Raw genomic sequence first — 18,798 nt, 5'->3', positions numbered from 1 at the left:
TGGCGGGGGAGCCCCGGGAGGCGGGGGGCAGCGTGGCGGGGGAGCCCCGGGAGGCGGGGGGCAGCGTGGAGGAAAAGACGCTGGCCAGCGGCCGGGGTTCCGTCACGATGGGCGAGCCGTAGGCCCCGCCGGCCGGCGAGCCGTAGGCCCCGCCGGCCGGCGAGCCGTAGGCCCCGCCGGCCGGCGAGCCACGCAGGGAGGAGCGGCCGGGGGAGAAGCCGCTGGCGTAGGCGGAGGCTGGGCACGAGACGGCACTGAGGCTCACCCTCCGCATGGCCCTGCCCCGGAGCCGCTGAGGTCATCACCGGGACCTGGGGGAGACGCACGGTTAGTGACACTACGGCTACGCCACGCCTTATGCTGTTTGAGACACACACTCGGGGGTGCACATGTTTAACACACAAATATAAAATACTGCTCTGCAGTTAGAACATTCTATTCTATCAAATTCGAAAAAAGTCAAATGCACTCGTTCACAGGAAATGCACCTGAACGCAATAGTGTGAAGAATGTGGTGTTAACCAGCAACTATCCAGCCCCCCCCCGACACCCCCCCTGCGCCCACCCCGGCGCCCCCTGGGCGAGGGAGCAACATACCTGCACGGACGCCTGACCCTCCGCCCGGGCGCTCCTCAGCAGGGTGGCGCCCCCAAGTGCCCGGGAAGGAGTGCTGCACCCCTCAGCTCTGCCTTGGCTGCGCTCTGACAGTAGTAGCTGATGCCATCCTGGTAGCCGCTGTCTGAGTACGAGTTCATCTGGTGGAGCTGCGTGAGTTCCCTGTAGACCCTGACAGGGGGAGGAGGGGGGAGGGAAGGGGGAGGCAGAGAGAGCAGGAGACATATGACAGAGAATCAGTGACGTCACGGAGATCCATGACCTTTCTCTATCCAGCTGTGCTAATGACCACACATGACCCCCCCCCCCACACCCACGCTCATTAGCAGGGTACACAGCTCAGTTCAAAGCATCATTAGGAAAGGTGGGAAAGCTCTCTCATTAAACAGAGACACATTAACACAGACAGACAGACGTTACTAGGTGATAGTAACAGACCTCACTTTCATGAGGGAGGTCTGCTCTGGGGAGAACAGGGCCAGCTCAGGCTGTGCTTGGCTGTGGTGGGAGGGCTGCTGGGAGCTGTCTGGCCCCCGGGGTCTGCCTCGGTGGTGCTGCCGTCTGGGTGGAGGGACAGGAGGACCACATCACAGGAGAAGACAGTCTCACAGCAAAAGACAAAACTCGGAACTTTATCAATTTCACTTCAGGTGGCAAAAAAGCGTTTATTCCACAACATTAATTTCATCCTCGTATAAATCCTCAGTCATTACATTTTATCGGCCACTTAATTCCCTGAGGAGACATTTCAAGGTTTCTACCTTGCCAGGACTCCTTTTCTCAAGAAACGCCCTACTTAAGTCAGGTATCCAGTGCCAGTTCCCTGTCGTCCCTGACCAGCACCCGGCCCGGCCCGCGTCCCTGCAGCACCCGGCCGCGTCCCTGCAGCACCCGGCCGCGTCCCTGCAGCACCCGGCCCGGCCGCATCCATGCAGCACCCGGCCCAGCCACAACAAGCTAGCTAAGTGTGACCAGAGAGACAGGCTAGCTAAGTGTGACAGAGAGACAGGCTAGCTAAGTGTGACCAGAGAGACAGGCTAGCTAAGTGTGACCACAGAGACAGGCTAGCTAAGTGTGACCAGAGAGACAGGCTAGCTAAGTGTGACCAGAGAGACAGGCTAGCTAAGTGTGACCAGAGAGACAGGCTGGCTAAGTGTGACCAGAGAGACAGGCTAGCTAAGTGTGACCAGAGAGACGGTCTAGCTAAGTGTGACCAGAGAGACGGGCTAGCTAAGTGTGACCAGAGAGACGGGCTAGCTAAGTGTGACCAGAGAGACGGGCTAGCTAAGTGTGACCAGAGAGACGGGCTAGCTAAGTGTGACCAGAGAGACGGGCCTAGCTAAGTGTGACCAGAGAGACGGGCTAGCTAAGTGTGACCAGAGAGACAGGCTAGCTAAGTGTGACCAGAGAGACAGGCTAGCTAAGTGTGACCAGAGAGACAGGCTAGCTAAGTGTGACCAGAGAGACAGGCTAGCTAAGTGTGACCAGAGAGAATGGCCCAGCACTGCGTGTGGGAGGCTCGGCATGGGCGTGGTTTGGCTGGCTTATGGAGGAAGGCTGTTTGCATAAAGATCTGTTGACACTGAGGCCTAGTGTCAGGCTGGCACTGCCAATCACACGCTACCCTGCTCCTCTGCCAAGCCGTCTGCCTGGCGGCCAACACCGCGGCACTGCCGATTGGCTAAGCTTTAGCCAGCACTTCAGTAAATCCAGCTCGGCAATCAATGATGTCCTGTATCACATCACAGCTCGACCGCTAGGGCGGGGACACAAATGTCTCTGAGAAAAAAGCCCACGTTTGCATGTGACATTTCTGTTTGCATTTCAAGCACCATGAAACATTCATACTGGATGATGACAGGGTGTTCAGAAGCAGGGAAGCACTTATGCCCAAACAGTTGTGCTTGTCCCTCTATTCACAGCAGCAAAACTCTGAGTGAGACAGTGGTCCCAACACACACACACCTGGTTGTGTGTCGCCCGCGGGCACCTGCAGTGCCTCCTGACAGGCGCTGATGAATGAGGCGGCACACTGGAAATCATCTCCTCCACCTTCTAGCAGACTTCACCACACCTCCCCTGCTCCAGCCTCTACTGCTCCAGCCTCTCCTCCATACCTCCCCTGCTCCAGCCTCTACTGCCCCCTCCTCCACACCTCCCCTGCTCCAGTCTCTACTGCCCCTCCTCCCCACTCTCCCCTGCTCCAGCCTCTACTGCCCCTCCTCCCCACCTCCCCTGCTCCAGCCTCTACTGCCCCCTCCTCCCCCACCTCCCCTGCTCCAGACTCCTCCTCCCCACCTCCCCTGCTCCAGACTCTCCTCCCACCTCCCCTGCTCCAGCCTCTACTGCCCCCTCCTCCACACCTCCCCTGCTACAGCCTCTCCTGCTCCAGCCTCTCCTGCTCCAGCCTCTCCTGCTCCAGCCTCTCCTCCCCACCTCCCCTGCTCCAGACTCCTCTCCCCACCTCCCCTGCTCCAGCCTCTACTGCCCCCTCCTCCCCTGCTCCAGACTCCTCCTCCCCACCTCCCCTGCTCCAGACTCCTCCTCCCCACCTCCCCTGCTCCAGGCCTCTCCTGCCCCCTCCTCCACACCTCCCCTGCTCCAGCCTCTACTGCCCCCTCCTCCCCACCTCCCCTGCTCCAGCCTCTACTGCCCCCTCCTCCCCACCTCCCCTGCTCCAGCCTCTCCTCCCCACCTCCAGCCTCTACTGCCCCCTCCTCCCCACCTTCCCTGCTCCAGCCTCTACTCCCCACCTCCCCTGCTCCAGCCTCTCCTCCCACCTCCCCTGCTCCAGCCTCCTCCTCCCCACCTCCCCTGGTCCAGCCTCTCTTCCCCACCTCCCTGCTCCAGCCTCTACTGCCCCCTCCTTCCCCCACCTCCCCTGCTCCAGCCTCTACTGCCCCCTCCTCCACACCTCCCCTGCTACAGCCTCTCCTGCTCCAGCCTCTCCTGCTCCAGCCTCTCCTCCCCACTCCCCTGCTCCAGACTCCTCCTCCCCACCTCCCCTGCTCCAGCCTCTACTGCCCCCTCCTCCCCACCTCCCCTGCCTCCAGACTCCTCCTCCCCACCTCCCCTGCTCCAGACTCCTCCTCCCCACCTCCCCTGCTCCAGCCTCTCCTGCCCCTCCTCCACACCTCCCCTGCTCCAGCCTCTACTGCCCTCTCCTCCCCACCTCCCCTGCTCCAGCCTCTACTGCCCCCTCCTCCCCACCTCCCCTGCTCCAGCCTCTCCTCCCCACCTCCCCTGCTCCAGCCTCTACTGCCCCCTCCTCCCCACCTTCCCTGCTCCAGCCTCTACTTGCCCTCTCCCTCCCACACCTCCCCTGCTCCAGCCTCTCCTCCCCACCTCCCCTGCTCCAGCCTCCTCCTCCCCACTCCCCTGGTCCAGCCTCTCCTCCCCACCTCCCCTGCTCCAGCCTCTACTGCCCCCTCCTCCCACCTTCCCTGCTCCAGCCTCTACTGCCCTCTCCTCCCCACCTCCCCCTGCTCCAGCCTCTCCTCCCCACCTCCCCTGCTCCAGCCTCCTCCTCCCCACCTCCCCTGGTCCAGCCTCTACTCCCCACCTCCCCTGCTCCAGCCTCTCCTCCCCACCTCCCCTGCTCCAGCCTCCTCTCTCCCCACCTCCCCTGGTCCAGCCTCTCCTCCCCACCTCCCTGCTCCAGCCTCTACTGCCCCCTCCTCCCCACCTCCCCTGCTCCAGCCTCTACTGCCCCCTCCTCCACACCTCCCCTGCTACAGCCTCTCCTGCTCCAGCCTCTCCTGCTCCAGCCTCTCCTCCCCACCTCCCCTGCTCCAGCCTCCTCCTCCCCACCTTCCCTGCTCCAGCCTCTACTCCCCACCTCCCCTGCTCCAGCCTCTCCTCCCCACCTCCCCTGCTCCAGCCCTCCTCCTCCCACCTCCCCTGGTCCAGCCTCTCCTCCCACCTCCCTGCTCCAGCCTTACTGCCCCCTCCTCCCCCACCTCCCCTGCTCCAGCCTCTACTGCCCCCCTCCTCCACACCTCCCCTGCTACAGCCTCTCCTGCTCCAGGCCTCTCCTGCTCCAGCCTCTCCTCCCCACCTCCCCTGCTCCAGACTCCTCCTCCCCACCTCCCCTGCTCCAGCCTCTACTGCCCCTCCTCCCACCTCCCTGCTCCAGACTCCTCCTCCCCACCTCCCCTGCTCCAGACTCCTCCTCCCCACCTCCCCTGCTCCAGCCTCTCCTGCCCCTCCTCCACACCTCCCCTGCTCCAGCCTCTACTGCCCTCTCCTCCCACCTCCCCTGCTCCAGCCTCTACTGCCCCCTCCTCCCCACCTCCCCTGCTCCAGCCTCTCCTCCCCACCTCCCCTGCTCCAGCCTCTACTGCCCCCTCCTCCCCACCTTCCCTGCTCCAGCCTCTACTGCCCTCTCCTCCCCACCTCCCTGCTCCAGCCTCTCCTCCCCACCTCCCCTGCTCCAGCCTCCTCCTCCCCACCTCCCCTGGTCCAGCCTCTCCTCCCCACCTCCCCTGCTCCAGCCTCTACTGCCCCCTCCTCCCCACCTTCCCTGCTCCAGCCTCTACTGCCCTCTCCTCCCCACCTCCCCTGCTCCAGCCTCTCCTCCCCACCTCCCCTGCTCCAGCCTCCTCCTCCCCACCTCCCCTGGTCCAGCCTCTCCTCCCCACCTAACCCTGCTCCAGCCTCTACTGCCCTCTCCTCCCCCACCTCCCCTGCTCCAGCCTCTACTGCCCCCTCCTCCCCACCTGTCCAGCCTCTCCTTCTAGTCACTACAACTGTTACACCTGCTATAGAAGTGCAGAGTTAGTTCATTCACCTACTACTAAAGGGTAGTGGAACTGTCGAGCTACGTTAAATACCTACAAAAGATATGCAGAGATAGTTGATATGCCTGTTTTATAACTGCAGAGCTAGTTTTTATACACCTGCTATAGAACCGAGCAGCCCAATGACATCAGCCACAGCACTAGATGAACCTGGTTGTCCTCTCCTTCATCATCATCATCATCATAATAAATACAACAGTAAAGTAGACCTTCTCTCATCATCGACACATATCCAATCATGGTTTTCTAACTTCATTAAACATTGTCCTCGATTGAAGTTGCAGGAAAAACACAACTGTGCTGTAGGCTTGTATATCATCAACAGCAGGATGAATCAATATCAATCACAAACAGGCCTCTTCTGTATGCCTATGATGCTCTTCAGAACGCCGTTGAGCGACACGCCAGCGACACGCCAGCGACACACCAGCGACACGCCAGCGACACGCCAGCCCAGCTTCATATTCCCTGCACATGTCTTCCCCCAGAGGCTGACAAGATCGACAAGAAAAGATGAATTACAACGGCAGAGAGTCACGTAGCTCCATCGTACGTTTAATAAGCCATGAAATACACAAGTCAACACCGTTCATGATGGTTTCCCCCATTCTCAGTCTGCAGTGAGGAGGGTGGGGAGAGGAGGGTGGGGAGAAGAGGGTGGGGAGAGGAGGAAGGTGGGAGAGGAGGGTGGTGAGAGGAGGGTGGGGGTGAGGGTGGTGAGAGGAGGGTGGGGGTGAGGGTGGGGAGAGGGGGTGGGGGTGAGGGGTGGTGAGAGGAGGGTGGGGGTGAGGAGGAGGGTGGGGGTGAGGAGGAGGGTGGGGGTGAGGGTGGGGACGGGGGTGGGGAGAGGAGGGTGGGGGTGAGGAGGGTGGGGGAGAGGAGGGGTGGGGAGAGGAGGGTGGGGGTGAGGGTGGTGAGAGGAGGGTGGGGGTGAGGGTGGGGAGGAGGGTGGGGGTGAGGAGGGTGGGGAGAGGAGGGTGGGGAGGAGGGGTGGGGAGGGGGGGGTGGGGGGTGAGGGTGGGGGGAGGGTGGGGGGGAGGGTGGGTGGGAGAGGGTGGGGTGAGGAGGGGGAGTGGGTGGGGGTGAGGAGGGTGTGGGGAGGAGGAGGGTGGGTGGAGGGTGGGGGGGAGGAGGTGGGGGGAGGGTGGTGAGAGGAGGGTGGGTGGGGTGTGAGGAGGGGTGGGGTGAGGGTGGGGAGGAGGGGGGGTGAGGGTGGTGAGAGGAGGGTGGGGTGAGGAGGAGGGTGGGGGTGAGGGTGGGGACGAGGGTGGGGAGAGGAGGGTGGGGGGGAGGGTGGGAGATGAGGGTGGGGTGAGGGAGTGGGGGTGAGGAGGGTGGGGGGTGGGGTGGGGTGGGAGGAGGGTTGGGAGGTGGGTGGGGGTGAGGGTGGTGAGAGGAGGGTGGGGGTGAGGATGTTGAGAGGAGGGTGGGGGTGAGGAGGAGGGTGGGGGTGAGGGTGGGGAGGAGGGTGGGGAGGAGGGTGGGGTGAGGGTGGGGAGGAGGGTGGGGGTGAGGGAGGGTGAGGGTGGGGAGCAGGGTGGGGAGGAGGGGTTGGGAGGAGGGTGGGGGTGAGGAGGGTGGGGGGTGAGGGGTGGTGAGAGGAGGGTGGGGGTGAGGATGTTGAGAGGAGGGGTGGGGGGTGAGGAGGAGGGTGGGGGTGAGGGTGGGGAGGAGGGTGGGGAGAAGAGGGTGGGGGTGAGGGTGGGGAGGAGGGGGTAGTTAGTGGAAGGCTGATATTCCAGTTGGTTCTGAAGACAGGCATCGGTGAGATGCCATGGATACGGAGACTATGGGATGCTCATCACAGGACACTTAACTGGTCTGAACCATATAGAGAGCAGCTGCTGAGCGGAATATTTGCTGAAAATTAAACTAAACACATCTTCCCATCCCTCGTTCTAGAGTTTTGCTTAGCCTGACGGCACCAACATCAACACTCTGCAGCACATCACTTCCTGTGACACTCTGCAGCACATCACTTGCTGTGACGTCTGCACATGTCTGAATGCTGTCTTTGAGATCCTGTTGTGTACTAGACTGGGGGAGGGGGTGCATGTGAAGTGGATCTTACCTGCAGATCTCCAGGGAAGAGACTTCTCAGACGAGCTGAAAGAAAACAGAAGAGACAGAGAGGGAGAGAGGGAGGGAGAGAGAATATATTTGTTAAAATCAGAGAGCCACAAAAACACAGTATACCCGCTCAAAGTGACACCAGTGTGAAATCAAGCATGAGAAACACTTTGCACAACTGATTCATTCACACAAGCCACAACCAGAACTGTGCAGAGGGCCTGTCTGGTGTAACCAGGTTGAGGAGATCGCAAGCCACATCCCTGCACGCTGGACAGCTTGAGGAAGACCATATTTACATTTATGCATTTAGCAGACGCTTTTATCCAAAGCGACTTCCAAGAGAGAGCCTTAAAAAAGAGCATAGGTCACTGATCATAACAACGAGATAGCCCCAAACATTGCAGCCAAAACATGAAGCATACATTGTGGAAAACCAAATAAGTGCCAAAGGGAAGAACCATAAGAGCATGCAGTTAAACAAGTTACAATTGAACAACATGAAACTCCCCCACAAGAGTGCACCTGTAGAAAAAACAATCAACAGTAAAATATTTCACAGCGAGTACAAGAATTTGAAACCGTTACAACTAACCACCAAGAGCAACAAGTCTCTCAATACGAGTCATTGTGATCCTGGAGGAAACTAACATCAGGTCCATCCAAGCATTCCTAAGTGCCGTTGTACTCCCGGAACAAGCGCGTCTTGAGCCTTTTCTTGAAGGTGGGGGAGACAGTCAGTGTCCCTGATGGAGGTGGGGAGTTGATTCCACCATTGGGGGCAAGACAGGAGAAGAGCTTGTGTTGGGACCGGGCGCTCTTGAGCGGTGGGACGACCAGACGGTTGTCAGAAGAAGACCGTAGGTGGCGGGTGGGGGGGTGTAAGGCTGGAGGGAGAGACTTGATGCAGTCGGGTGCAGTCCCGTTCACCGCTCGGAAGGTCAGTACCAGAGTCTTGAATCTGATACGGGCCGTGATGGGAAGCCAGTGGAGGGAGATGAGGAGCGGGGGTAACATGGGAGCGTCTGGGTAGATTGAAGACCAGACGGGCCGGCGCATTCTGAATCCTCTGGAGAGGGCGGGGTTGCGCATTTCTGGGAGACCGGCGAGCAGCGAGGTTACATTTAGTCATTTAGCAGACGCTCTTATCCAGAGCGACTTACAGTAAGTACAGGGACATTCCCCCCGAGGCAAGTAGGGTGAAGCCTTGCCCAAGGACACAATGTCATTTGACACGGCCGGGAATCGAACTAGCGACCTTCTGATTATTAGCCCAATTCTCTAACCGCTCAGCCACCTGACTCCCCGAGTTGCAGTAGTCCAACTTGGAGAGGACAAGTGCTTGGACTAGCAGCTGGGTGGAATGCTCAGACATATATTTGTGACCTGAGTGAAAGCAGGTTAATGCTAATGCTAACGATCATCGCTATCTCAAGGGATATCCACTAGCAGCAAACGCTGATCTCTCCCCCATTCGTTTAAATCTCTCTCCTCCACTGCTCAACACTGCAGTGCACCTGGTGGTCTATCCTCCACTGCTCAACACTGCAGTGCACCTGGTGGTCTCTCCTCCACTGCTCAACACTGCAGTGCACCTGGTGGTCTCTCCTCCACTGCTCAACACTGCAGTGCACCTGGTGGTCTCTCCTCCACTGCTCAACACTGCAGTGCACCTGGTGGTCTCTCCTCCACTGCTCAACACTGCAGTGCACCTGGTGGTCTCTCTTCCACTGCTCAACACTGCAGTGCACCTGGTGGTCTCTCCTCCACTGCTCAACACTGCAGTGCACCTGGTGGTCTCTCCTCCACTGCTCAACACTGCAGTGCACCTGGTGGTCTCTCCTCCACTGCTCAACACTGCAGTGCACCTGGTGGTCTCTCCTCCACTGCTCAACACCTGCAGTGCACCTGGTGGTCTCTCCTCCACTGCTCAACACTGCAGTGCACCTGGTGGTCTCTCTTCCACTGCTCAACACTGCAGTGCACCTGGTGCTTTCGGTTGCGTCTTTCCCATCTCTCCGTCAGAGCGGCTGTCAGAGCGGCTCTGAGACTCGGAGCACAGCTATCAGCAAGCTAACGAGACGCAGGTCATTAAAAGAGGAAGTCTGAAGATGTCGGCTCCACTGAGCCACAGCCAATGAGATGGCCTCAAATTCTGCCATCAAACAATTACTCCATCTCTCTCTCACCGGCTCTCTGTCTGTCTGTCACTGTCTGCCTGCCTCTCTCTCTCTCGTCTCTCTCTCTCTCGCTTCCTGTTTGTCTCCATTCATCTGTGTCTATCTCACTTGCTCTCTCCCTCTTGGTCGCCCTCTCTCCATCCCTTCTGGTCTGAATGGCTCTCTCTCTATCCCTCCCCTCTCTTTCACCCCTCGTATTACCCTCCTGCAGTGTTGGTCGGTAGAGACTGATGAGCGTTAGAACTAAACAAACTAAACTCTGACAGTTTACTACCCATAATCCTGGCCTGGGGGGAGGGGGCCATCTGACTGGTCGAGTGGGAGGTCTGGTTTGTGTGTGTGCCTGTGTGATGCCTGCAGATATGAGGAGAGCGCTGGAAGGTGTCATGAAAGCTAATGACCCCCCGTCAGAACTCTAAGGTGAAGCGTTGCCTCCTGTTGTTGTCAGGCTGGGCCGCTGGGGCAGACCACGAGGGGGACATCTCCACCATTCACACACTGATGCCCCCCCCCCCCCCCCCCCCTCCCTGTCCTCACCACCCCCCCCCCCTCCTGTCCTCACCCCCCCCCCCCCCCCTCCTGTCCTCACCACCCCCCCCCCCTCCTGTCCACCCCCCCCCCCTCCTGTCCTCACCCCCCCCCCTCCTCCTGTCCTCACCCCCCCCCCCTCCTCCTGTCCTCACCCCCCCCCCCCCTCCTGTCCCCTCACCCCCCCCCTCCTCCTGTCCAACACTCTCACCTCCAGAGGACCAGCCCCACACCAACACTCTCACCTCCAGAGGACCAGCCCCACACCAACACTCTCACCTCCAGAGGACCAGCCCCCACACCAACACTCTCACCTCCAGAGGACCAGCCCCACACCAACACTCTCACCTCCAGAGGACAGAGGACCAGCCCCACACCACCCCCTCACCTCCTCACCTCCAGAGGACCAGCCCCACACCAACACTCTCACCTCCCTCACCTCCAGAGGACCAGCCCCACACCAACACTCTCACCTCCTCAGAGGTGAGAGTGCTGGTGATGCAACAGAGAACCCAGTATTAATGGCCACCACTACAATGTGTCCATTAAACAATTCCCTAAAATGTCCCAGTCCATTAACCACCACTCTAACTCCCCCGGCAGCTTTCAGAACCTGCCCTTCTTCCAGTTCCTTAATGTGACCATAACCATGGTGCTAACCCCCTCTCCAACCTGTAACCATGGTGCTAACCCCCTCTCCAACCTGTAACCATGGTGCTAACCCCCTCTCCAACCTGTAACCATGGTGCCAACCCCCTCTCCAACCTGTAACCATGGTGCCAACCCCCACTCCAACCTGTAACCATGGTGATAACCCCCTCTCCAACCTGTAACCATGGTGCTAACCCCCCTCTCCAACCTGTAACCATGGTGCCAACCCCCTCTCCAACCTGTAACCATGGTGCCAACCCCCACTCCAACCTGTAACCATGGTGATAACCCCCTCTCCAACCTGTAACCATGGTGCCAACCCCCGCTCCAACCTGTAACCATGGTGATAACCCCCTCTCCAACCTGTAACCATGGTGCTAAACCCCTCTCCAACCTGTAACCATGGTGCTAACCCCCTCTCCAACCTGTAACCATGGTGCTAACCCCCTCTCCAACCTGTAACCATGGTGCCAACCCCTTTTCCAACCTGTAACCATGGTGCTAACCCCCTCTCCAACCTGTAACCATGGTGCTAACCCCCTCTCCAACCTGTAACCATGGTGCTAACCCCCTCTCCAACCTGTAACCATGGTGCTAACCCCCTCTCCAACCTGTAACCATGGTGCTAACCCCCTCTCCAACCTGTAACCATGGTGCTAACCCCCTCTCCAACCTGTAACTCTCCACTCACACACTCACACTCACACTCACACCAGTGAGCCTGGATCACACTACACAGCTTACCATCTCTTCACTCACACACTGTCACACACACTCACACACTCTCTCTCTCACACACACACACACACTCCACATCAGTGTGCATAGATCTCCTTAGTTTATCTGAGTGAGTATAGCACCTTGCCATGGGGGAGGTGATGCAGCATAGAGCAGAGTAGAATAAAGCAGAGTAGAATGATATAGAGTGGTACTTTATTGATCCCCAGGGGGAAATTGCACCAATGTAATGTATCCTCTCTACAAATACATTTCAGGGCTTTCAGTCAGATAATTCATATAACACGACACTTCCACCATCTCTGGAGCCCAACCAATTGGATGAGAAGGAAATTTCATTATCCCATATTTACAATCCAATCAGCTTCCGGCCCCACTGCTGGGTGCTGTGTTGCTATGCCATAAGGAGGGCGCATGCAGCCTCTCTGCTGAGAGAGCTGGAGACACCATGTGTCAGTGTGTAATAGTATCATAAACACACACACAGTGCGTGTGTGTGGATGAGATATATGTGTGTGTGTCTGTGTTAGAAACGTGTGTGTGTAATACGGTTGTGAGTGTGTGATGTGTGTGCACGTGTGTGTGTGAGATATTGTCTGTGTGTGTGAGTGATATATTTGTGGGATATATTTGTGTGTGTGTGTCTCTGATCATTACCTGCCACTAGCCGCGTCTGGTGACTCGGACCCGAGTCTGCATCGTTCCAGCTGATTGGCCACAATCTGTCTCTCCACCTCCAACTCTCTGGTCAGCCGCTCAAACTGCAGCTCCTACGGCAACACACACAGGACACACAGCACCGGCAGACGAGGGTTAGAAATGCCTGTGTGTGTGCAAGGCTGTTCCTCCTAATGACCACCACAGCAGTGGGAAGATGAGGGGTGGAGGAGCCAGTGAGGCAGACACTGGTGTAATGAAACACTAAATAACACATAGTAAAAGACACTGACATACATTATATGCTGTAATGAATCCCACACAGACACACATGGTAACCCCTCCACATCCCACACAGAGAGATAAGCATCATTTGCGGCCGTGCAGAAACAGTGAGTACTGCCTGTTTCGGGCTCTGGGGAGAGAGCTGCCCAAATCAGCATCTGACTCGTCTAATTATCCAAGCAGAGTGGCTGCTCAGGGATGTGTGTGTCAGACTCCGAGCACTGCAGCATGTCTCACACACAGGTTTGTGTACACACACACAATTTCTACCCACAACCATGTCACATATTCTGCCCCCCCCCCACACACACACACACACACCACACACACACTCTCTCCCACACACACACTCTCTCCTCCACACACACTCTCTCTCTCCCACACACACTCTCTCTCCCACACACACTCTCTCTCCCACACACACTCTCTCTCCCCACACACACTCTCTCTCCCACACACACTCTCTCTCCCACACACACACTCTCTCTCTTACCTTCCTAGCATGTGGGTCAGATAAAGCAGCCTGTTCTAGGCTTGCTCCTTCCAGCCCTGTGTCCCTTTGCAAGCCTCCAGCCCTCTGCTCTCTCCCCCCCCCCCCCTCTCTCTCTCTCTCTGTGGCCTAGGCCAGCCCTCTTTTCATGCCTCCCCTGTTTAACCTCTGAAGGTGCACTGAGAATGCCTTAACACCGACTGGAGACTTGGCATGGTCCTGGTGATAAGACCTCCACCCCCCTTTATCTCTCTCTCTCTCTCTCTCTCTCTCTCTCTCTCTCTGCCTCTCTCTCTCTCTCTCTCTGCCTCTCTCTCTCTCTCTCTCTCTCTCTCTCTCTGCCTCTCTCTCTCTCTCTGCCTCTCTCTCTCTTGCTGCCTCTGTCTCTCTTTCTGTTACTTTCTTTCTGTTCTCCTCCTGCCTCTAGAGAGACCAGAGATCTGCCTTCCCCCTCCTCCCCCGGTTCTGTATCACTCCTGAGGACAATTCACTGCAGCAGGACGACGACAGCCAGCTAGCAACCCTCCATCCACACAGCCAGCAGTCACATCGCCAGCGGTCCAGTCAGCCAGCCATCAATACAGCAAACCAGGCAGGGCAGTGCTGCTCTGCAGTTTCCTGAGGAAGCAGGACCATCCCCACAGTCCTCCCTGACACCAGCAGACACAGATCTGGAGAGAGACCAGCACACACCACATACTGCTGTAGAGAGACCAGCACATACTGCAGGAGCGAGACCAGCACACAACACATACTGCTGTAGAGAGACCAGCACACACCACATACTGCAGGAGCGAGACCAGCACACACCACATACTGCTGTAGAGAGACCAGCACACACCACATACTGCAGGAGCGAGACCAGCACACACCACATACTGCTGTAGAGAGACCAGCACACACCACATACTGCTGTAGAGAGACCAGCACACACCACATACTGCTGTAGAGAGACCAGCACACACCACATACTGCTGGAGAGACCAGCACACACCACATACTGCAGGAGCGAGACCAGCACACACCACATACTGCTGTAGAGACCAGCACACTCCACATACTGCTGTAGAGAGACCAGCACACTCCACATACTGCTGTAGAGAGACCAGCACACTCCACATACTGCTGTAGAGAGACCAGCACACATACCACATACTGCAGGAACGAGACCAGCACACATACCACATACTGCAGGAACGAGACCAGCACACTCCACATACTGCTGTAGAGAGACCAGCACACACCACATACTGCTGTAGAGAGACCAGCACACACCACATACTGCTGTAGAGACCAGCACACTCCACATACTGCTGTAGAGAGACCAGCACACTCCACATACTGCTGTAGAGAGACCAGCACACTCCACATACTGCTGTAGAGAGACCAGCACACACCACATACTGCTGTAGAGAGACCAGCACACACCACATACTGCTGTAGAGAGACCAGCACACACCACATACTGCTGGAGAGACCAGCACACTCCACATACTGCTGTAGAGAGACCAGCACACTCCACATATTGCTGTAGAGACCAGCACACTCCACATACTGCTGTAGAGAGACCAGCACACTCCACATACTGCTGTAGAGACCAGCACACTCCACATACTGCTGTAGAGAGACCAGCACACTCCACATACTGCTGTAGAGAGACCAGCACACTCCACATACTGCTGTAGAGACCAGCACACTCCACATACTGCTGTAGAGAGACCAGCACACTCCACATACTGCTGTAGAGAGACCAGCACACATACCACATACTGCAGGAGCGAGACCAGCACACAACACATACTGCTGTAGAGAGACCAGCACACACCACATACTGCTGTAGAGAGACCAGCACACACCACATACTGCTGTAGAGAGACCAGCACACACCACATACTGCTGTAGAGAGACCAGCACACACCACATACTGCAGGAGCGAGACCAGCACACACCACATACTGCTTTAGAGAGACCAGCACACACCACATACTGCAGGAGCGAGACCAGCACACACCACATACTGCTGTAGAGAGACCAGCACACAACACATACTGCTGTAGAGAGACCAGCACACACCACATACTGCAGGAGCGAGACCAGCACACACCACATACTGCATGAGCGAGACCAGCACACAACACATACTGCTGTAGAGAGACCAGCACACATTGGGGAAACTAGCCATGAATTGTCACATTTAGCTCTGGACTTACTCTAACCAATACACTGCTGGACAGGTAAACAAACCAACTTCTAATTACAAAACTAACCTTTTTAAGGCTCAAGTTGACTTCTGCTGTTCCTTCAAAAACAGTCTTTTCTCTTGCTAATCCATGAGAATGAGGCCAGACGTGAGGGGATAATAATCCAGGGTAGGATTTAGCAGCTAGCGCCCCCACACACACTCAGCACAGCCCACCCTCAGGTCCCAATGCAGCGTCTGTGGACAGCGTCTGAGGACAGCGTCTGAGGACAGCGTCTGAGGACAGCGTCTGAGGACAGCGTCTGTGGACAGCGTCTGTGGACAGCGTCTGTGGACAGCGTCTGTGGACAGCGCCTGTGGACAGCGTCTGTGGACAGCGTCTGAGGACAGCGTCTGAGGACAGCGTCTGTGGACAGCGTCTGAGGACAGCGTCTGTGGACAGCGTCTGAGGACAGCGTCTGTGGACAGACTGAACCATCTGATGGGGTCATCTCATCGTGTTCCTCTGCCCTCTTCCTTCACTATGTGTGTTCAGGGGCTGTGTGTGTGTGTTCAGGGGCTGTGTGTGTGTGTTCAGGGGCTGTGTGTGTGTGTTCAGGGGCTGTGTGTGTGTGTGTTCAGGGGCTGTGTGTGTGTGTGTTCAGGGGCTGTGTGTGTGTGTGTTCAGGGGCTGTGTGTGTGTGTTCAGGGGCTGTGTGTGTGTGTTCAGGGGCTGTGTGTGTGTGTTCAGGGGCTGTGTGTGTGTGTGTGTTCAGGGGCTGTGTGTGTGTGTGTGTTCAGGGGCTTGCGGAGCATCAACGCTGGCGTGTGGGAGGATCAGTAATGGGACCGGGGAGGGAGATTAAAGCCCTTCAGCTCACCGTCCTACACATGTCTGGGAGCCCTCTGAACACGCTGACACACGCTGCAAGCAGGGTGGGCCTGCGAGGGCTGGCAGCAGGAGATCACAGAGGGAAGGAGGCCAGTAGGATCAGGAGGCAATACAGCGCCTAAGAGGAGTTACGCTGTGGGGGTGTGTTTGTGTGTTTGTTTTTGTGTGTGTAAGGGACAACGCTGGCTGGATCTGACAGGAGAGACCAAAGGGAGGATAGATGAAAAACAACAGGCAGAGGTAGAATAAGAGATGCAGGATTCAAACTAAGCAATTTCACAGTCAGTAAGCAGAGCAGTCCCGGAGCAGTGAGTCGGCAGCTGATAGCAACACACACAACCAGGAAGAGACCCTTTCCAGGAAGGAAACACTGATAGGTTGAGCTTCCATCCTCCTTGTCATTGGTTACAGTACGAATGGAACGACCAAGGTCATGTGTGTGACATCTCAAACATCTTTGAGGATGTTTTGCATATTCTCCTTTACAGCAGTTGGAACACAGAGTCAACGTATTTCTTGAACAAGGTTGGTCATGGTGGTTGGTCACTGTATGTGTCATCATCTTCCTAAGCTCATGATCCAATTGTCTTGTTTGACTGTGCAGTGTAGAAACAGTATAGCAGGAGGAGTGAGGGTGAAAGAGCGGATGGGAGAGAGAGAGAGAGAGAGACATCTGGTGCTGCCAGAAGGCACCATCATCACGACTGTTCAAGCCAGTCCAAGACTCCCTGCCTCCCCGTGCTCTGGGGCAGGATGGAGGATACCCTGCTTCCTGCGAGGACTGGAGCTGTCCTCTCCAGGTTCTTCCTGTTTCAAGAGGAACTGGCTGAGGTCCCATAATGACCCGGGTCAGAAACTAGCTCATGGCCCTTCACACATTTAGAACAAGTAGGTTGGGCTGGTGGTTTAAGCAAGGATGGGGTATTTCTGACATTCAGAAAGGATTTGAGCAAGGAGAGAATGAGACACCCCTCTTTCCCCTCCTCCTTTCCCCCTCCTCCCTCTCTCTCCCCCCCTCTGCCCTCCTCCCTCTCTCTGCCCTCCTCCCTCTCTCTCCCCCCCTCTGCCCTCCCTCTCCCCTCCTCCCTCTCTCTCCCCTCATCCCACTCTGCCCTCCTCCCTCTCTCGCCCCTCCTCCTCTGCTCTCCCTGCAGTTACACGTCATTCTCTCGGTCCCCTCCCTACATCTATCGCTTTCTCAGGTGGCAACAACTATTATTACCATCCACATCACCCCTGTCCTCTGAAACAGCATGACACAGAGGGGGAAGTAGTGTCAAAGAGGAAAAAAGAGAGAGACAGAGGGGGAGAGAGAGAGAGAGAGGGGGGGGAGAGAGAGAGAGAGAGAGAGAGAGAGAGGGGGGAGAGAGAGAGAGAGAGGGGGGGGGGAGAGAGAGAGAGAGAGAGGGGGAGAGAGAGAGAGAGAGCGAGAGAGACAGAGAGAGAGCGAGAGAGCGAGCGAGAGAGAGGAGAGAGAGAGACAGAGAGAGAGCATGAGGTTCACAGGCACCCTCCCCTCCATCTCGCCCTGCATAACTCAGGACGGTCATTAGTGAACACACCAATATGGATCCATACATCCACTAACAGCTTGTCATACTCAGCAGCAAGTGTAGCAGAGAGCCCAACAACACAATGACCCAGCCATGACCAGACCGTCCAGCCATGGAGACAGAGAGAGAGAGACACAGAGAGACACAGAGAGCCAGAGAGAGAGGCTAATCTGCTGATAGCTCTGTGTTACAATGTGTTTTCAGAGCTGGGGCTGAAACAGAACGGGCCACTTCCACTCAGCTTAATGACCCCCAGCACCGGAGCAGCGCAGCAGTAATGACCATTAAACAAGGCTGGTGCTTGTGTAGCCATGCGGGCCTGGTCCGTGGCAGGGCTGATGGAAGGAGGGAGAGGACAATGTGCAGCAGACAGCGCTGTGACAACACACCGCTCCAGTCATTGTTCTGGGTCACAATGACAGTCAGTCAGCCGGCTGGCCCGCGCTGAATCAGATCCTGTCTCGGGCCGGACGCAGGACAAACAGATGACACAAGGCACCACACTCGCGTGGCTGCAACGCAGGCAGGACACGCTACTCAGCCTGCCCCCCTCTCACCCCAGCACAGGCAGGACACGCTACTCAGCCTGCCCCCCTCTCACCCCAGCACAGGCAGGACACGAGACTCAGCCTGCCCCCCTCTCACCCCAGCACAGGCAGGACACGAGACTCAGCCTGCCCCCCTCTCACCCCAGCCACTGCCTGGAGGAGGGCAGGGTCCTGGAGGAGGGCAGGGTCCTGGAGGAGGGCGGGGCCTGGAGGAGGGCAGGGGCCTGGAGGAGGGCAGTCCGGAGGAGGGCGGGGCCTGGAGGTGGGCGGGGCCTGGAGGAGGGCAGTCCGGAGGAGGGCGGGGCCTGGAGGTGGGCGGGGCCTGGAGGAGGGCAGGGGCCTGGAGGAGGGCGGGGCCTGGAGGAGGGCAGTCCGGAGGAGGGCGGGGCCTGGAGGTGGGCGGGGCCTGGAGGAGGGCAGGGGCCTGGAGGAGGGCAGGGGCCTGGAGGAGGGCAGGGGCCTGGAGGAGGGCATGGGGCCTGGAGGAGGGCAGGGGCCTGGAGGAGGGCAGGGCCTGGAGGAGGGCAGGGCCTGGAGGAGGGCAGGGGCCTGGAGGAGGGCAGGGCCTGGAGGAGGGCAGGGCCTGGAGGAGGGCGGGGCCTGGAGGAGGGCG

At 57.7% G+C, this 18,798-nt stretch overlaps 1 pseudogene; it reads right to left on the bottom strand.

Annotated features, from left to right (window-relative positions):
• The window catches only part of LOC136959430 (uncharacterized), a 55,818-nt pseudogene that overhangs the window by 6,652 nt on the left and 30,368 nt on the right, over positions 1–18,798 (bottom strand).

The sequence above is a fragment of the Osmerus mordax genome, chromosome 2, assembly GCF_038355195.1.
Source record: "Osmerus mordax isolate fOsmMor3 chromosome 2, fOsmMor3.pri, whole genome shotgun sequence".
In the NCBI taxonomy this organism is placed as follows: Eukaryota; Metazoa; Chordata; class Actinopteri; order Osmeriformes; family Osmeridae; genus Osmerus; species Osmerus mordax.
Note: the sequence above shows the minus strand (reverse complement) of the source record. Positions and strands in the feature narration are given on the sequence as shown.